The 18,007-nt window shown below is 45.3% G+C and overlaps 1 long non-coding RNA gene across 2 annotated transcripts in view; it reads right to left on the bottom strand.

Moving 5' to 3' along the window:
- The window catches only part of LOC148056727 (uncharacterized), a 47,295-nt gene extending 33,055 nt beyond the window's left edge, over nt 1–14,240 (bottom strand). For both annotated transcript variants that reach the window (XR_015702748.1, XR_015702747.1), the window contains exons 1-2: nt 14,176–14,240; nt 13,766–13,902 (exon numbers count right to left, since the gene is read on the bottom strand). This is a non-coding gene — a long non-coding RNA (uncharacterized LOC148056727). The remainder of the gene's footprint in view (nt 1–13,765; nt 13,903–14,175) is intronic.
- Nucleotides 14,241–18,007: the final 3,767 nt, after the last annotated feature.

Below are 18,007 nucleotides of genomic sequence, written 5' to 3'. Positions count from 1 at the left end.
AAGACAGTCATCTTTGAGCTTACGAGACTCTGACATGTCACAACTGTAAGCACTGAATCATCTCCCTGGTATACCTTGTGAACCACTTCAAAAATAAAAATAAAGCCTTAGGTTTCTTTATGTTCTTGACAAAATCTGCAGTGCATGGCATTGAGCTGTGTCACATTATTTCCCTTACAGGTGACCTGGGAGGGGTTTTTAGAAAATTGATTTCTGTTTAATTTCATATGTTTCTTTACAGTGAGTAAATAAAGTCTGAAGGATCCTCCCCTCCCTCAAAATCTCCTTCTGTTCTCACTCACTGCCCTCAATCTACTTTATTTCTCAGTAGTATCAGGAACATTCAATGCTGTCTCATCCCTCTATATTGACTGGGCTCACACACATATCGCGATGCTTCCCAGTCGACAGATGTGCTAGGAACATCAAGCCAAAATATATCTCTCCGCCAAGCATTTAAGAGAGCCCAATATTAACATCTGACAAGCTAAAAGGCCATCTCTGATGCTGCCTACCCAGGCACCTGCAGTAACAACATGCATGGCTTCTGCAGGTGTTCCCACACTGCACGCTGCGATGTCTCGCCACGCTGACCTGCAGGCAAAGCAGCTACTGTTGCTCAATGCTTTGCACCCCACATTCAGCTTTTCAACAGCCTGACCCACTTCAGGTAGGGCACTAGACACTAAACAGACAAACCTACCATTTCTCACTGGGAGGAGCAGAGCCAGTACCTAGAAGATTCCTGCCTTTGCTTCCAAGCAAGAGACATTTCAGCTGTGTTTAAGCTTCAGCAAGCATACACAAATCACTAACCCAGTGTGGCAAGCCCAACATCCACCAATCAGAAATTCTGCAAATTCTAGATTTCACCTGGATCTTGAACTTCATTATTTTTGTGTCCATATGAGCATGAGGTAGCATTGGCCTTCTCTCCATCAGAAGGCTCAGAAAGATGAGCTCTGAATGCACAGACCATCATGATAGCCCAGCCTTCACTCTAATGCAGCACACGGGTCTTCTCTGAACCCCTTCTGCTCCAAATTCAATAGCAACTGAGCATATCCTGAGCCTCTGCAGCTGGTTTCTAAAGAAAAACAACCTGCCTTGGTATTAAAATTTCCAGTGACAGAAAATTCACTGTATTTGTCAGCAAGGGGTTCCAGTGTTAAGCCCTTCTAACACGAAAGATGCACCTTTTTGACGCTGCATATTCCTCTCTTGAGGAATTGGGCTGCATTATGCCATTCTTCACAAGATTGAAGAGCCCTCTATTATGAAATATCTGCTCCCATGTAAGTAGGTGCAAACCACGAGCATCTAAATAGGGTCTTAATTTGCTTGATTCAAAGGTGTCCATCAGTGCCTTACCTGCTCTGCTGGCTACTCTGAACCCACTGCAGCGCCCTTCTTAAGAGGGTGAACACCAACACTAGGCAGCATTGCAGCAGAAACTAATCCAGTAATCCCCTATTCTGAATAAATAGCCACTGGCTGTTAGCCCTTTCCAAGCATTAAAAACATGCAAAGACCTCAGTTATTTATAGTCAGACTTTTGCATCCATACACAAGAGCAGAGAGGCTGTGGAGTTTATGGGTTGGCAGGAACACAGAAATCCTGAGTCCCGGTCCCAGTTTCCCCAGTGACTGGCATCTCTACTCCTCTCATTTCTGCTGGAGATGAACAAGTGGTGGTTACTTGAACCTGCTGGCCGTCCCTGTTAACAGCACACCTTCGGGCCGCACCCTCCCTCGGGAGCCAAGCTGCCACGTCCAGGTCTGTGCCCCATCCTGCCGCTGTGCCCAGATGTTCACTCTTGCAGCTGCCAGTCCCTGGCCTACCCCCAGAGGTTATTAGTCAGGCACAGCCAGCTCTCCCCAGTTCTGTTTTTGGGGGCAGCTGCTGTCTCTCATTATGGGTTTACCCTTGGCCTTACCAGCAATAAACGGGGAACTTGGAGGCACAGACCCACTTGTCCCTCATGCACCACAAAGTAGAGGGCAGAGAGCTGCAGCGGAGAAGGGCCCCGTTGCTGCTGGGTCACTAGCCCACGGCGGCCCGCGAAGCACGGCAGGACTCCCCCGGGTGACCAGCTGAAGGAGTTCTGAGAGCCAGAACAAAGCCCAGAGCACTAACTATCTAACTGGTAATTACTTTCTGGTGAAGACTGAAAAATGGGTCATTAAAACCATATTAAACTGTTTTCATTAATACAAAAACCTGATTTACATTTTTTTTCCCACAGAGCCATTATGTTCCAAACGCACTGCACGGATGATTTGTTTAATCACAACCACATGGAATAGCAATTTTAAGAGCCTGTGACAATCACTTTTTTAACCAGGAAACCTGGTTTGCAATAATTGTCATGTTTTCTGTTAGCCACCCTTCCCACTGCTGTCATAAACCCACTCCTTTCTAAGCACACTGCCTTCCTAGTTGCACATAAAAGCAGCACAATCCACTGATACAATTAATAACACTGAATATTTAGGTCAACGTCAGTTCTATTAATTTTATCTCTTAAAGACTCGCACATTTTCTAAACAAGTCTAGCCCTTTGGGGGGTTAAACTGTAATTTGCAGCCTGGTTGTGAGTCCCTATCACATAATAGATCAATTAGGTTGAACACTCTAGTATATTAATCTTATTCACACATAGTAAAGGCAAATATGGCTAATTACTGCATTACAACATTGCCTACTTTTCCCAAACATGTATTAAGGAAAAGGGGAGTTTATTACATTGAATTATCAAATAAAATTATCTTGATATTAAACTGACAGTGAAGATGAATGCCTGTATTAATCCATCTTATTTTTCCTAAATCAATATCCATTGGAAGATCTGTTTATCATTACTAATGTGTTGGGTCTGTAGAAGAGGCTTTCTCTTTCATATCAAGAACTCAGCATTTCCATTTAAAGCATGGCTTCTCCATCATGGCATTCTATGAAACACAGTAGCGTGATTTCTTTTGCCATATCAGCTTTATATTTGTACTTTCAGGTTATGAATTAATGGGTATGATTACAACGACTCCAGAGAAATGCAGGTAGTGATCCAAGCCTATTTTCTGTGCCTCTCCCAGCAAACTCGCATGGCCAGAGGGCTTGTCTCTATGATGAAGTTAATTGAATTCAGTTTTTAAAACTACCAAGTTAATCAAGATTGGCACAGCATCTAACTGGTCAGTGGAAACAAGGAAAAGTCATGGTCAGCATTAAGTTTACTCCAGGCAAGCTGAAAGTGAGCCTAAGCAGGATTCGTCCTTGCCTGCATTCACTAATTAGCAGGTACCAGCTAATTCATCCATGGGCTTGTAATAAAATGGGGCAAAAAGACTACAGTAAGAAGTTACCTAGTCTGCCTCGAGGCACCGTGAAAAATGAGTTTAGATGTGACTAAATATCCTAGCAGAGACCTAATTCTATTCCCTGTTCTGCCACCGATCTGCTGTGTGACCAAGCCACTTCCCCTCTTTCCCCGTTGTGGCAATTTCTCATCCAGTTCCCACTCAAGACCCCAGAAAGCAGGAATTCCCCCTCCCACCCACACGGCACCCACCACAACGGGGCTCGACAGGAGCTCTAGGCATTACTGTAGTTCCATGTTACACACTATTAGTAGCGAAGACAGGGCACAAATTAAGAGGACGGCTGTGCTTAGTACTTCCTTAATGTTTTGCACATTTGAGTCTTCCAGCAATAGCTCACAAGCTGTGAATTTGTTAAAGTGGAAACCAGGCCAATAAAGACAAAAATCAAAATGCTTGGGCTGCTGCAACAGAAGTCTTGTATGAAACACCTGACAAAAACATAGAGATTAATTTGCCCATATAACAGACAGTAAATTCAACAAAAATATGTTACTTCAAAAAAAAAAAAAGAAGGTGCTATTTCCTCTACCCTGCTGCAGCATATGGAATAGCTTGGATCTCAGGATCATTCCATGGGACACTGATGAAAACAGGTTCTTCAGCTTTTCTGAGAACATGCAAATGTTTATGCTAAGCACCTACACACCCCAGAAGCCAGTCACTCTAAGGCAGCCTCTGCGCCACATGAAACACGTTGGCCTGTGATTATTTATATGGTTCCACATACATGCAGACTCCCGCGTGCAGGAAGGAGGCAGAGCCATGGAGGACGCGGGAGCCAAAACGTTGATTTCCTGCCCTTGGCCGACATCAGTGGTTTACTACTTGCTATTGGAGACCTCCTTGCTTGGAAGCGTTTCCCAGACTTCTTGCATCTCTGCTCTGCAAGCTTTGGGATGACAGGCTATTCTCAGGTGATCCACAAAATAAAATGTTCCATAATTGATTCTGCTGAGAGCTTATACAGCTGCATGCATTATAAATTACTATTATTTCTGCCTTGAAAAGCATTATTACATAGTCTGAGGCTACATTTTGTCTTTTCCATGGCTAGAACTGTTCCCAGCTAGAGCTGCTTCAAACATGTAGCTGTTCCATAAGCAAATATCATTTCTTAAGTGGGTCATCAAAGGTCAAGAAAACTTTGGGTTCCCCTTCTCACCCCATGGGCCTCTAACTTCAGATCCTCTCTAGAATTTTTTTAACTGCCAAGTCTAAGGAATCCATGGCCAGAGACATTCAGATGTTTGTTACGAAAGATCCAGAATGCAAGTAACAACGCAGAAAAATTTCTTATTTGTTTACAGCAGAATCAGATGATCTCTGCACTCAATATACCAGAAGTCAATTATTTAGTTAAATCTGTTCCTGTTGTTTAGAAGAGTAATGTCAGAAAGAAAAATTCAGTCTCTCAGTTCTAGAAAACCTGTGCAAAGGACCACCCTTCTCTCCTTGATTGGACCAAGCCATACAAATCAATAGTTTAATTCTATTATACAGAGCCAACACTTGGATTAATCACTCCAACAGAAGCATGACCAGCAATAGGATTGTCGTCTTCATAGTGCCAGAAGTTCTCACGAAACCAGACTCACCACATGCAAAAGAACAACACTTAAGGATGCCTGGAGACAGAAAATATTCCCCAGGAAAATCTCCCAAACATGAGCGTGACGTATCTCCTGCGTCCCAGAGATGCTCCCACTCGGCAACAGCACCCTAGAGCGCATGGTCGGTGCTCAGCAAGGAAAAAGAGCTGGAGGAAATGGCTGAAGGAGCTGAAGCTGACTTATTTCCATCACTGTCCAGGGTGAAAGGAGTAATCAGCTCTGCCAGAATTATAATTTCAGGCAAGAATACATGCTGTCTTCAAAGGACAACAGCATTTGGGGAACACCAAAGGCATTCCAGAGCCACAGCCACTGGAATAGGTTTGCTCATGCCACAATCAAAGAACTATTAGGCTTCCAAGCTTTTGCCCTGGCTATATTAATTTATGTATACTTCATCTGTTTTCCTCTGAAATTTGGCATCTTTTGCCTGACCCGAGAAGCCCATTCTACAGTAATAAGCATGAGTGCTGAACCCTGCAACCAGCCAGATAGGCGCACAGCCAGCAAGCCCCTGGTCCAGAACAAGTCCAAGCAGAGGTTTACAAGCTAGGTACATCTGTTGGAAATTAACTGGGTTTTGGAACTGCAAATACAAGGTCTTTAAAATTATTTTGTGTGCTTTTACAATTAAAAAAAAAAATCACTTTGATGAAAAGTGTTACATTTGCAGGCCACTTGCTTGTGACTTAGTATCTCCAGGTCTTCCCTGCTACTACAATGTATTTTTTTTCCAGGTAATGTAAAGATTAAATAGGAAAGACACAGGCATGTGAATTGGTGCTACTGGACATTCAAATGAGTGGTTTTCAAGATTTGCCTTTGTTCTGCACAAGTTCTGCACTGCATATTATTTTTAAGTATGCAACCAACCATCAACACAGCAGGATACAATTTTTAAAGACTCCAAAGGAACCAAGCATGTCAATAATCCGGGAATCAAAAGACAACTCAGAGAATACACAGGAGATCAGCTTGGGGGGTAGGGGTGTAAAGTATTCTATAGAAGAAAAATTAACACTCAAAAAGGAAAGTTAAACTAACATAAGGGCTTGCAAGGGACTGTAAGAGTTAATGCTCTCTCCCTCCATTAAACACATCAAGAGTGTTCTTTTTCCTAATGAGTTAACCTCTTATTATTCAAGTTTAATGGGGACATATATTTGGTTAACCCTATAGCCTCAGGAGTCAGAATTTCCTGATGTTAATTATATGGCATATATGCAGACTCTTTACTAGCAATGTGAAACAGCAATTCCTGCCAAACCGTGAAACTAGGAATCTTCAGCAAGCCTCGCTCGGCTTGACAGAAGAAATAGACCTCAAGGTTGTAACTCCCCACAGTTCCTGAAGTCCAAACCCTGCCCTCATTGCAAGGCAGCGGACAACAAGGTTAGCACGCATCTTACTGCCTATACCTAGTTCAGACTTGTGCAAACTGAACAGGCCTGCTGATGCCAGGAGAGCGCTTCCCAGGGAGCAGGGCAACACTGCTGTCCTTCGCCAGGAAAGGGAAGCGATCCCAACAGGTCACACACCAGTGTAGAAATTCCACCTGGGACTTCCTATTTTAGCTCAAATGCATAAGGAAGGGACTGTGCACGCACAGCACACTCTGCTCTGCTAAAACAATCCTACCTGGGGGATTTTTTTGTTGTTTGGTTTGCTGTTTTGGGTTTTTTGTTTGGTTGGTTTTTTTTTTTTTCTTCTTTTTCTTTCAAGAGGGAGTTCTTTAGTACCACGCCTCTCAGGAAAAGCAGGACCCACACTGTAACAAGATCTCCAGCAACACCAGAGGGCTGCTTTAAGCAAGAAGCCAGCCTAGGGGATTGGGAACCATTAACTATGTCACAGAAAGAGCAGGGGGTACTTGTGGCCTGTATCAGCTCTGACTTGGGATAGAGCTCCTCTCTACATATCCCAGCTACTTCACCTAACAGTACTGAACAGGAACAAGAGATGCAAGAGCTTAGATATGAAGACTGATCAACAAAAAGCTGGACACGAGCCAGCAATGTGCTCTCACAGCCCAGAAAGCCAACCAGCTCCTGGGCTGCATCACAAGCAGCGTGGCCAGCAGGGCGAGGGAGGGGATCCTGCCCCTCTGCTCCGCTCTGGGGAGACCCCACCTGGAGCCCTGCATCCAGCGCTGGGGTCCTCAGCACAGGAAGGACATGGACCTGCTGGAGCGGGTCCAGAGGAGGCCACAAAAACGATCTGAGGGCTGGAACAGCTCTGCTGTGAGGAAAGGCTGAGAGAGTTGGGGTTGTTCAGCCTGGAGAAGAGAAGGCTGTGGGGAGACCTTATTGCAGCCTTTTAGTGCTCAAAGGAGGCTTATAATAAAGATGGGGACAGACTTTTTAGCAGGGCCAATACCAATAGGACAAGGGGTAATGGTTTTAAACTAAGAGGGTAGATTCAGACTAGTTAAAGGAAGAAATTTTTTACAATGAGGATAGTGAAACACTGGAAGGGGTTGCCCAGAGAGGTGGTAGGTGCCCCCATCCTTGGAAACATTCAAGGCCAGGCTGGATGGGGCTCTGAGCAACCTGATCTGGTTGTAGATGTCCCTGCCAATGGCAGGGGGAACAGACTAGATGACCTTTAAAGGTCCCTTCCATCCCAAAGCATTCTATGATTCTATGACTGTTACCCACCTCTCCTCCCATAACCCTCTAGACGAGACAGGACATATCCTTTCATTTCTCCCATTCTTCAGGTATTCTACATCTAGGCAGTAGACACCCAGCCCTTTGCATGGAGCTGGCTTTGTCAAATCAGAGAGGCAAAGCACAGAGTTTCACTTCCACTCATTGCTACCCTTGCAAACAAACCTCATCTGACCCTCTGCCCACCCTACGTGGGCCTGAAGACCAAGTTCTTGTACTTCCAAGGACCTACAGAACAGGAGAAGGCCCAGCAGAGCAAGGTGCTGCAGGTCTGTTTCCAAGATACTTGGGCAGGGAGCAGGACGTGCTGTCCTACAGCATGACTACTGCCATCATACGGCCCACTCACCAGGGGATGGACATGCAATCCCAACTGACATGTGAAGGGGGGGCACACAGGACATGCACACATGCACATCAGACACACTAGTTGCGGAAGGGAAGGAAACACATTTAGCCCCTCAGAAATCTCGTCCCTGAATTTTTGCAGATAAAAGCAGACACTTTGTTAAACACAAATATCTTCAGAGCCAAGGTTACCCTGGTTCTTCATTTGTCTGTTTGATGATGATGAAGGCCCAGAAGAGCATAAATCCCATGACAGTAACAGGACACATGTATGAATATGCAGAAGGACAGATACACAGCAAACTGTAGCAGTTCCCTCAAAGGTGATCTCCTAAACCCAGCCCCTCAGGCTACTTATTGTTATCCCAACAGAGAAACATTAAGTCACAAGTTGGGCGTGGACACAAGTATCTATCTTATTTTGTTTTTGTTTCATGATGCAAGCCACAGTTTGTTTACACAAAGAAAAACAGTTGTCTTTGGTAGTGTCACTGATTCCGCATCTCCCCTCCACTTTAATTCTCTGCTAAATTTGGGCACTCAAAAGGAAGAAGGCTATTTGCAGCAACTCAGTGGCTAGCAGGAGGCTGAATTTCCACTTCATAATATGATATCCAGAAATGACAGCAAAGGAGAACGAGTTTCTACTAAAACAGGAGATCAGGTCCAATTGCCTCCAGTACATAGCAAACCATGAACTCTGACCAGGGAAGACACTGTACTTAACTCTCTGGAAGCCATACTACACCCTGAAGTTGTGTCCTCCTTTGCCATTTTGGGTTGCAGACAGGATCACCCAGAAAAGCCAGCCAGAATACATTTAGCACTCAAACTTTGTTTCCCTTCCAATAGATAGAAGGTACACACACAAACCCCTTTCAGTCAAGTCATGGAGATGTTCCCAGGCCTGGAAAGGTGAGACTCCTCCAGAGCTCCACCAGCATCAACAGAGTAGAGCTGCAGGTCCAGTGGCAGCCTTCTCATGACTGTCACAAGAAGCCACTGTACATCCACCCATGTACAAATCAGCTGAGCCTACCATTGCCCTACTACCTCCATCCTGCTTATTGCAATGAATAAATATATCAATAATTAAGAGAAGATGATTTGCACTTCTGTAGGGCCCTTCCTCCAAGGAGCTCGTTAACAGCACAACAGCCTTGCGAGAGCCATTGTTCTCCCATTTCACCGACAGGGCACTCCACCACGTCCAGCAGTGGAGTGCCTCCTCCAAGGGCCCTGGAACAACCCACCAGCAAGGGGAGGCCAATGCTGAATGCCCATGCTCTGCTTCACTTGGGGGGGGAAAAAATGCCAACAGCACAGGCTGCATTCCCAGCCACCTTAAGAGCAGTGATTTCCTTTAAAGCCCTCTTCTTTGAGCGAGGCAGGTTCCTTTTTGTTGTGTGACACTGAAAAGACAGGATTTTTGGGGTGGTGGGCAAAGTTGAGCACAAGGGGAAAGTGGTTATTTCTAAATAACCATATAGCCATGGATGGCTTGTGAACCATGGTTAATTTAATACCCACACATGCTCATTAGAGCTATTCATGCACCCACTGCAATCAGCTTGTTTACACACTTACCAATGACAACTTTCAGATTATTACTTTAATTAAGAAAACCCCTTCATTCTTTGGGATTATATTACCGAAACACTTTCTTTTCCACTGGGGGAAAACTAGCACTTAGAGGAAGACAACAAGCTAGTCAGTACAGCTGCCAGTTGCTGTGTGGAGTTCATGCTTCAAGAAAAAAGAGACACGGGGAACCAACATCAGATGCCTCCACCACGAACAGCAGAAGACAGGACTGCGATGAACCAGGACAGGCCAGTTGCTGGTTATACGACCTGGAGTCAGTGCCCAACAAGTTTCACAGCAAATCCCGTGGGACTCGCTCACTTCTGAAGGAATACCCTGTCAGGAGCAGGCCCGCAGCATCTTTATACCAGGCCCTGGTGCTCCTGGCATTTCCCAGGTGCCCTACAGGTGTCACAGAAATGCTAAAACTCAGGTGCCCGCGCAGCCAGGCTACCGTCCCTCTGCAGGGGGCCAGGCTCTCCCCAGGCGGGGCCAGGCAGGACACTGGTGACAAAAGGGAGCTGCCCTCAAGCATGGCCGCCCTCGCTGCCTTCCTGCCTCAGCACCAGATCCTCAAAGTCTGCTACAGATGCTCCCCAGAGGCCTCAGCTCAGGAGAGAGCTGTCCATTAATGCCAGCAGCACCAGGGGCTGTGAGGAAGCCGGCCGGGAGCCATTGGTGCCCAGCACCAAGCAGTGCTGCTTGTTCGAGCCCCACACAAGCACCTCGGCACTGACCCTCTGGTGACCTGCTGGCAGATGAAAGTTGCCTATGACTTGACCTGATTTTATCACAGTAATAAAATAATTTCTTACAGATCTTGTTAGACACCACGTTCACAACAAAACCCCCTGCAAGTCAAAATTATCATCCGATTATCTTCGGTTTCAGCTGGAGCAGGACTCAGCTGCAAACGAACAACTGATTAACAACTGGTTAACTCCACCAGCATTTCATAACATCCTCAAGTACTATCTCTCAGTGGCATGATATGTGACATTATTTCCCAGGAGGAGATTTTAACATTGTTACCATTTTATAGAGCTAAAAAGGCTGCATTAATAAAATGCATAATTGAAATTTACCCATCTTTTCATACTAAGAAGCTATAAAACTTTTGCACAGTCTGTCCTAAATATTTTTTGTATTCTACAACTGTTTGCCCAAACAAGTTTTAAACTGACACATAAATCAGTGTATTTCTTTAGCGGCTATTTCTGTAAAGGCAGTCAAGTTAATCTAGGTTATGGCATCTGACTAAAGTGTCATACAGATTGCTTTTATACATTTGCCAAATACTTTCCAAAACGCAGCATGGAATAAGTAATAGATAAAGAACAAACTCTGAAAAACACTAAAAAGTAATAATATTTGTCTATTTTTTCCAGATCACCAATTCTTCTCTGTGTTTTTTTCCATGTGTAGTTCCAATTTTCCAGTCTTAATCTCAAATTTCATGTTTTCCCCCTTTTTTTAAAATTAAAAGCTCAGCTAGTGACACAGAGGAGATTCTCTCACACTCTCAGCAGACTGTAATAACAAGTTGTTGAAAGAAGGAACCTTGTACGAAGTGGTGTGAACAAAGGCGCCCAGCTCTCGGAGCAGGCGCTGCACGGTCTGCGTACGAGCAGGAATACTCCAGCCAGCCACCAGCGCCTCTTCGCTCTGATTTTCCTCTACATTATCCGAAGTTTGTTCTACAAGCTAAAAGACAGAACAAGCTAAATCACTCCATTTTTTCCCCCCCCTTTCATTTCAAATTTGTACTCACCTTTAATGCCAACACAAAAATCATTGAACCACCTGGGCCAATTGCACATGCTGCTGCCCCAAACAACTACAGCTTGGATTCAGTAGTAAAACATCCCCCAATTTTAGCAAGCCTCTATTTCTTTCTACAGTGTCACTGCTCCAAAGAATTCACATCCAGAGGGAGTGAGCCAGAGCCCTCAGAGCATCAACTTCTGGAGCAAATGACTTTATATTAGTAAGAATCACATCTATTCTCTGTACAACCAAGCCCTGTCAAAACCTCTTTCCAGGTTACTAGTAGGTGGCCACAGGGTCATTTGTAAATACCTGTCCTCACTAATAATTCAGGAGTAGAGGAGACACTGAAGAAGCCACCAGAGATAAGGGGTCTGTAGCAAGGCCCAAGCAGACACAGTGCTGCATTTCAGAGCCAGATCTGTCCTCAGGAAGCATCCTAGACCTATTATCTCTAGCCCATGACCCACACAGATATTCAAATACAGTTATTTTCATTTCAAGGCTCTGTCTCTAAGCACCCATTCCTGGGCTCAGGGCTTTGCCCTGTGCATACAGTTACACATATACCCCCAGGTTAAAGAGCATTGAGTAGGTGCAGGAAATCTGTGAAGCCTTTTCCCCCTCTGAGGCACAGGAACTTTGCACTGAAGGTCACCTGCCTGCTCTGGCAGCACTGCTGGGAGGGCTGGCATCCAGCTCTCCTGCTGCCAAGCTGCTGTTCCCGCAGGAAAAGCCAAGAGCTTTGTGAAAAGATGACACGTACTTGCTGGTGTTTTACACCTACAGAGTCCTCAATAGATGCAGAACTTAAGCAGCTTCTGAAAACTTCCCAATTCTTTGTCTGACAGGTAGGAGGGGAGGGTTGTCCTGACCAAATTACAGGAGTCTTTGATAGGAAAATTCTTCTTTGGGGAGTTCACTAATGCATAAAGAACAGCCCAGGATCTGTAATTCTGGTACCGTAGCTTAGGAAGGGCAAAGAAACACCAGTCTGAAAACCCTGACGGACAGAACAAAACATAAATATAGCCCATGTTCTACAACAGAACTGCCCAAAGCAGCCTCCAGTGATCCAGCCTGCCTCCCCCAGTGCCAAGGAGCGCTTTGCCATCCACTTGGATGGGGTCAGGGCTCAGCTCTAGATAACTCGCGCGAGTGGAAGCCTCAGAACGTGCACTGCGACTGAAGCCACTGGAACTGCAAGGCAGAAGAAGAAAGCTATGGGCCAAGTTCTGTTGCCTTTATTCAAACCTCCTTCCTCAAGCAAGCACAATCCTGGCTACTAAAACAGCCTGTTTGCTGCCTAGCAGATTCTTGGTCGTTGAAGCTGGATACCAGGGATTTACAAGCCATGTTTAGACATAAATAGAGATCAGTCTCTAGGCAGGATCATACAAGGGCAGACCAAGCAAGGCATCCCAGCACTGATGACACCGATTAAGAAGGTATACTTGGAGGAGTGAAGCAGCAGGAGACTAAACCAGTGCTGGCACAGCACTGGCACCATTGCCAAGTGCAGCAGGAAGAGGAAGGCCCAGCGAGCTCCCCCAGCATGAGAAAGGTTAGATGCTCTGGGCACTTGCAGTGCCCCAGATGTCAGAGCGGATCAGTGCCGGGGGTAGCAGGGGTGCTGCAGTCCTGGGGTAGGGCTGGATAACAAAGCAGGGCACAGACAGAGCAAGGGCTGGTCATTAAAGCTTGAATAGGCAGAAAGGAAAAGGAATCTCCTAATCATTTCCTTTAGCCATCTCAGCTCCCCTCCCATCCTTCCCCCCCCCTCCTGGCCTTTTGAAGATGCTTGCTAATAAGTGTTAACGAGTTGCCTGACAAAGGAGGAGGAGGGGGAGGGGGAAGACACTGGTGATGAAGAAAAGGGACCAGACAGAGGTCTGTGAATGCCGTGGCATATTCTGGATGTAAAGGATCCCTGGGACAAGACCCCCACCCCTGGCAGGTCCATTTCAAGAGCTAACCTCTCTGACTGAGCTTTTTTTAATTTATTTTTTTTTGGCACACCATGTCTCCTTTCCTTTCTTCCAGTCCACCCGAGACAGGCCTGCAGCTTGTACACACCAACTCACCACTGTGTCAGTGCTGCCACCTTCTCCAGTTCCACCACTTGTTTTCTCTCTCTCCCCCTCTGTTTCAGACCCCTCTGATGTGAGGCAGGACACAGCTGTGCACACTAAAACACCCTGGGCTGTCCTGTTTACCCTGTCCTTTCTGCCAGCCACAAGAACAGGACTCTCCCACAGCCCAGGCAAAAGACTCACAGAGTACTCTGTGCATTTTCCAACCACCTCTAAAGCAGCTGCTCGTCCCACCTTGGAGGATTCACCAACTTCACCAGATCCACCCCTTGCAGCCTTAAATGCTGGTATTCCCATTCCCCACAGCACTCACCTTTGTATGGAGGGGCTGCACCTCCCATCAGAGCTTCCCTCCGGACATAAGATGCTGCTATTCCTCTGCCCCTCTGGGAATCCTTCATTTCCCAGTATTTCACATCACTTTTGTACTGGACCAGCAACTACAGACAGCTGTGAGAGAGCAGAGAATCAGGCCCATCATCTTTTCCCATGAGAGATTTTATCTCAGACAGCTTCTGGCATGGCTCCATCACCTGAGCTGACCAGTGTGCCTTCTCAGTTGGGAACTGCAGCACCAAAAGGGGATGCCACAAAGCCCAAGGACCACAACCACTTCATACTCATCTTAAAGAGGGGAGCCTTTCATTGCAAAGCAGCATCTCAGCCCCTTTTAGAAGCACCACCAGCACCCCAAAGAACAGTACAAAGCATGGTTTGCCTCACCCAAGTCTGTAACAACAGCCCAAGACATAACTCCTTGCAACCAAAGCCCCCAAGCAGCAAGGCTGCCTCTCTAGTAGGCTTTTCTGCTAACACAGTCTTTTATATACCCCCCCAAAGCAATCGGTTCATTTCTCCCAGCTGGCCCATCTCCACTCTCCTACAAATCACTACCTGCTGCACAGGCCTTCCTCCAGCTGGTGCCAAGGGGCTGATTAACTCCTTCCCTGCTAGCTGCTGGAGGTTTGGACCAGCTTGTGACAACCCCCCATCTGCATTTCTCTTCCCAATGCCTCTAAGATGATAAAGGTCTCTCCCTGCCATAAACACATATGGGGCTGTCTACAGAAGAAGGTCATCTGGCTGTTCACTTCGTTTGGCAGATCATTGCCCTCATTTATATTCCTAAATGCAAATCTGAGCTTCCAAACATAAGAAGTGCTTCAACTTGAAATCTCAGTCCTGAGGAATCTCCCCCACCCGCAACTGCCCCTACTGACTACAGACCTCCCTCCCTTTCTTGTGCCAGCAGAGAGAAGGTGAAGCCAGACTCACCCCTGCTATAACGTCATTAGGAGATATTTGTGCCAGCTGAATCCAACCTCAATGGAGTTACAGAGTAAATGACTTTGACCCGTAATTTTGTTTCCCACAAAGTACAGCTGAGACCCTCAACATATGGATATTTCTTAAGGAAGTGATTTTCTGAGAACAATAGTGAACTTGAAGAGACTGACAATGCCTCTTTAGCGGTTTGGCTAGTAGAAGAAGGTTATCAAGTTGTCCCAGGGAAAAAAAAAAAGTGAACTCTGAACTAGACATGCAATTTTTGAATTGCCAGAAAACCATTAATTTAGTATCTAATCAGATCATTGTGTTTTTACTCATTCATGCTCAATTCATCAAGAAAAGCGGTTCATTAATCTAAAGAACTAGGCATAAAATTTATATATCGACTACTCTGTTTTACTGCCAAAGCCTACTGTATTATACTTCAGTTTTATGTGCGTTATAATAAAAAGCATGTGTGAATTCTCATATTTTAAAACAGTTATGCATCCGTGTGGTTTGAGTTAATGCTTTTGAAAACATAGTCTCCACACGATGCTATCTGAAAATAGAATCTGCCTACGATAAAACTTTAACTCTTGAGATGTGGTATAATAGCATTTTGTGATAAAAAGAAATCCATTTTTGGAAAAGAGACTTTAGCCATGTGCTCAGAAAATATTAAAAAAAAAAAACAACCTTCTAAGGAGGCAAAGTAAAGAGTATTAAACGGACCAGTTCACGGCAGTACAAAACAATCTCACCTCCACTGAGGAGAAGAAATACTTTAGACACTACAGCATGGGAAAAATGGCAGTCCCAGCCAGGCTGAAAGTCTAGAGTGAGCACATCAATAATTAATCCTTATTATCTTCCCCAAGAAGGTAAAAAAAATATTTCAGCCCAGGTACAGGTTAACATTATTATACAGTTGCATGTGAGTACTACACACTGGGAAACTGGAAATGTGCTGATGGCAAATGGCAGAATTAATCTCTGTATTCTTCATACATAATGAAGTCTGCAGTTGCAGGAGGATTATGAAACAAACATTTGCTCCCATTTAACTGAGCCTATTTATTGACAGTAAATATCAGCAGCAGAGATAAGAATAATATCCAGTTCATATTTTTCAGGACACCATCAGAGAACAAGACTTCCTGCAAATCATGACAAGAGGATGAAGGTAAATGAAGCTCCAAATCTTTGTGCAATATAACATTCACATACATTCACATTACTTACATGCTGAAGAATAGTACTTATGTCAAATGATGGGTATGGTTTTAACCATTTGTATTTCCGTATTTTTTAGACTAGCTCTGCGTTCTTCGAGGATGTGCTAATGCAAGAAGCCACATATTTACAATGTTCGGCGTCTGTCATATAAATAGAAGTGATACACCATCTTCATTTGCTTCACTGGTAACAGGTGCTACCATCTCTAGTCTTCACCAAAGGTCAAACGCAGCTTTCTTAGAAATACTGAGCTCTATTGTGCTAACAGACTTAAATGCAAATGTTTTTTTCTGATAAGGGCGAATTCTGTTTAACAATCAATGTCACAATGTGGCCTATTGTTAGAACAAATTACCCAGTCCATTAATTACACAGCTATCTTTCCATCAGCTAGAAAAAAATACCCCCAATTACATACACATACTAAGTAACCTGTTGTTGCAGTAAGGCCAAAATGAATGGTGATGTAAAAAACAGTGGTGTAACTGCCCTGGCTCTCCCGAAGTTAAACCAGGATGCTTTTGGCCCATTTGTCTAAGGAAGTCAGCGCTCTTCTTGGGTGACTGATTTTTAGTGACAATTCCTAAGTAGTTGTCATATTCTGAAGTTGCTCACCCTGCCCTCCAGGGACACGGGGCCCGCTTGAATTAGTATTTGTGTCCAAGCAGTGGGAGCCTGACTGTGTTGCCCTCCCGCCCTGGGGTGCAGAACCAGTGCCGAATCACCTTCCTGATGAGCTTGTTTGGTTGTAGCATCTAGATGTTGTAGTCATGGACGTCCTTGAGTCAGGCCCCTCCTCAACTCTGTGTGTAAAACAAAAAATCCTGCCACTAAGGACCAGAACCTGGAGCATCCCCTTCCCAGGACTGACACCTGGGCTTCTGAGTCCACACTGGATCACACCCTGAGGCCCCAGCAGTATTTAGAGGTACTACATTAATGACCCTCTTCGCAAACCAGCCATGGCATGGCAACAGAAGCTCCAGTCCCTGGTGACACTGTGTCAAAGCTTCGGTATGCTTCAAGTGAGTCAAAATGACACTCAGCAATACAAAACATGGTGACCTTCAGAACATTTCTGGGCAGTCCCAAAAGAAATAGCTAGGACCATGCATCCTTTTTTTGTTTCTAACTGTTAGACTTCATTATTTTACCCAAACAGCTGCTAAAAGGAACCCAAGGTTTCATATGGAAAGAGCAGCACAAAGTGGATTACAACCACTGAAAGAATGGGGACCTCATGAAAAATGAGCATATGGTTCCCCCTGTGACAAGATTTGAGAACTCCAGCAAAGTCTGGAAACCCTTCTGTCATGTCTGGTTACCTCCACTGCATAATACATCCCCCAAAACATGTTCCTCTTTTGCGCAAATGGGAAATCTTTACTCCTAAATGAATCTAGGGCAGTCTCTAATGACACAGCCAAGCGAGCCCAGCGCTCCACCTTCCGCAGCGCGTTCGGAGCAACAGATGAACATATCAGTGGTATGTCTGCAGGAGGAGGCACAGACAGACACACTCTCTCCTGCCCCTCAGACAAGGTTACTAGCTGAGGCAGCACCATGCTCTTCCTGACCAAGGCTGTCCTGGGTTTAACCAGCTCAAAATGGGCAGCAGGGAATGGGGCTGCCTGCACCTGCCCTGAGGGGTACAGCCGGTATCTAACAAAGACTGCAGTCCATATCAGATCTGCATTCAGGGGACTGGAGCTTCCAAAGTGGCAATGGAGAAGCGATACCTTCACCCGATGATTCCCAGCGAGGCTCGCACTGAAAGTCACAGGATGAAAACAAGCTACAGAATATATCGGACGGCTCTGAGGGTGCTTCCCTTTGCAACCGCTCTGGTTAAATCCTGCTCTTATGGTTTGTTGTTCAGAATTATGATACAAATGATTTGTGGGTGTGTCCTTCAACCAAGCCATTGCTACCACTGTGTGGGAGGACTCACTGTTCACGGAGCGCTCTCACGCAGTTTTGGAGACCTATATCACAGCACACTGCCTCATACCTGAGCAGTACTAATAAGCTCCATCAAATACCTGGT

Source organism: Nipponia nippon, unplaced genomic scaffold, assembly GCF_047370975.1.
Source record: "Nipponia nippon isolate SJK-2023a ecotype South Korea unplaced genomic scaffold, ASM4737097v1 scaffold_12, whole genome shotgun sequence".
Lineage (NCBI taxonomy): Eukaryota > Metazoa > Chordata > Aves > Pelecaniformes > Threskiornithidae > Nipponia > Nipponia nippon.
This window is presented reverse-complemented; position numbering and strand designations above follow the sequence as displayed.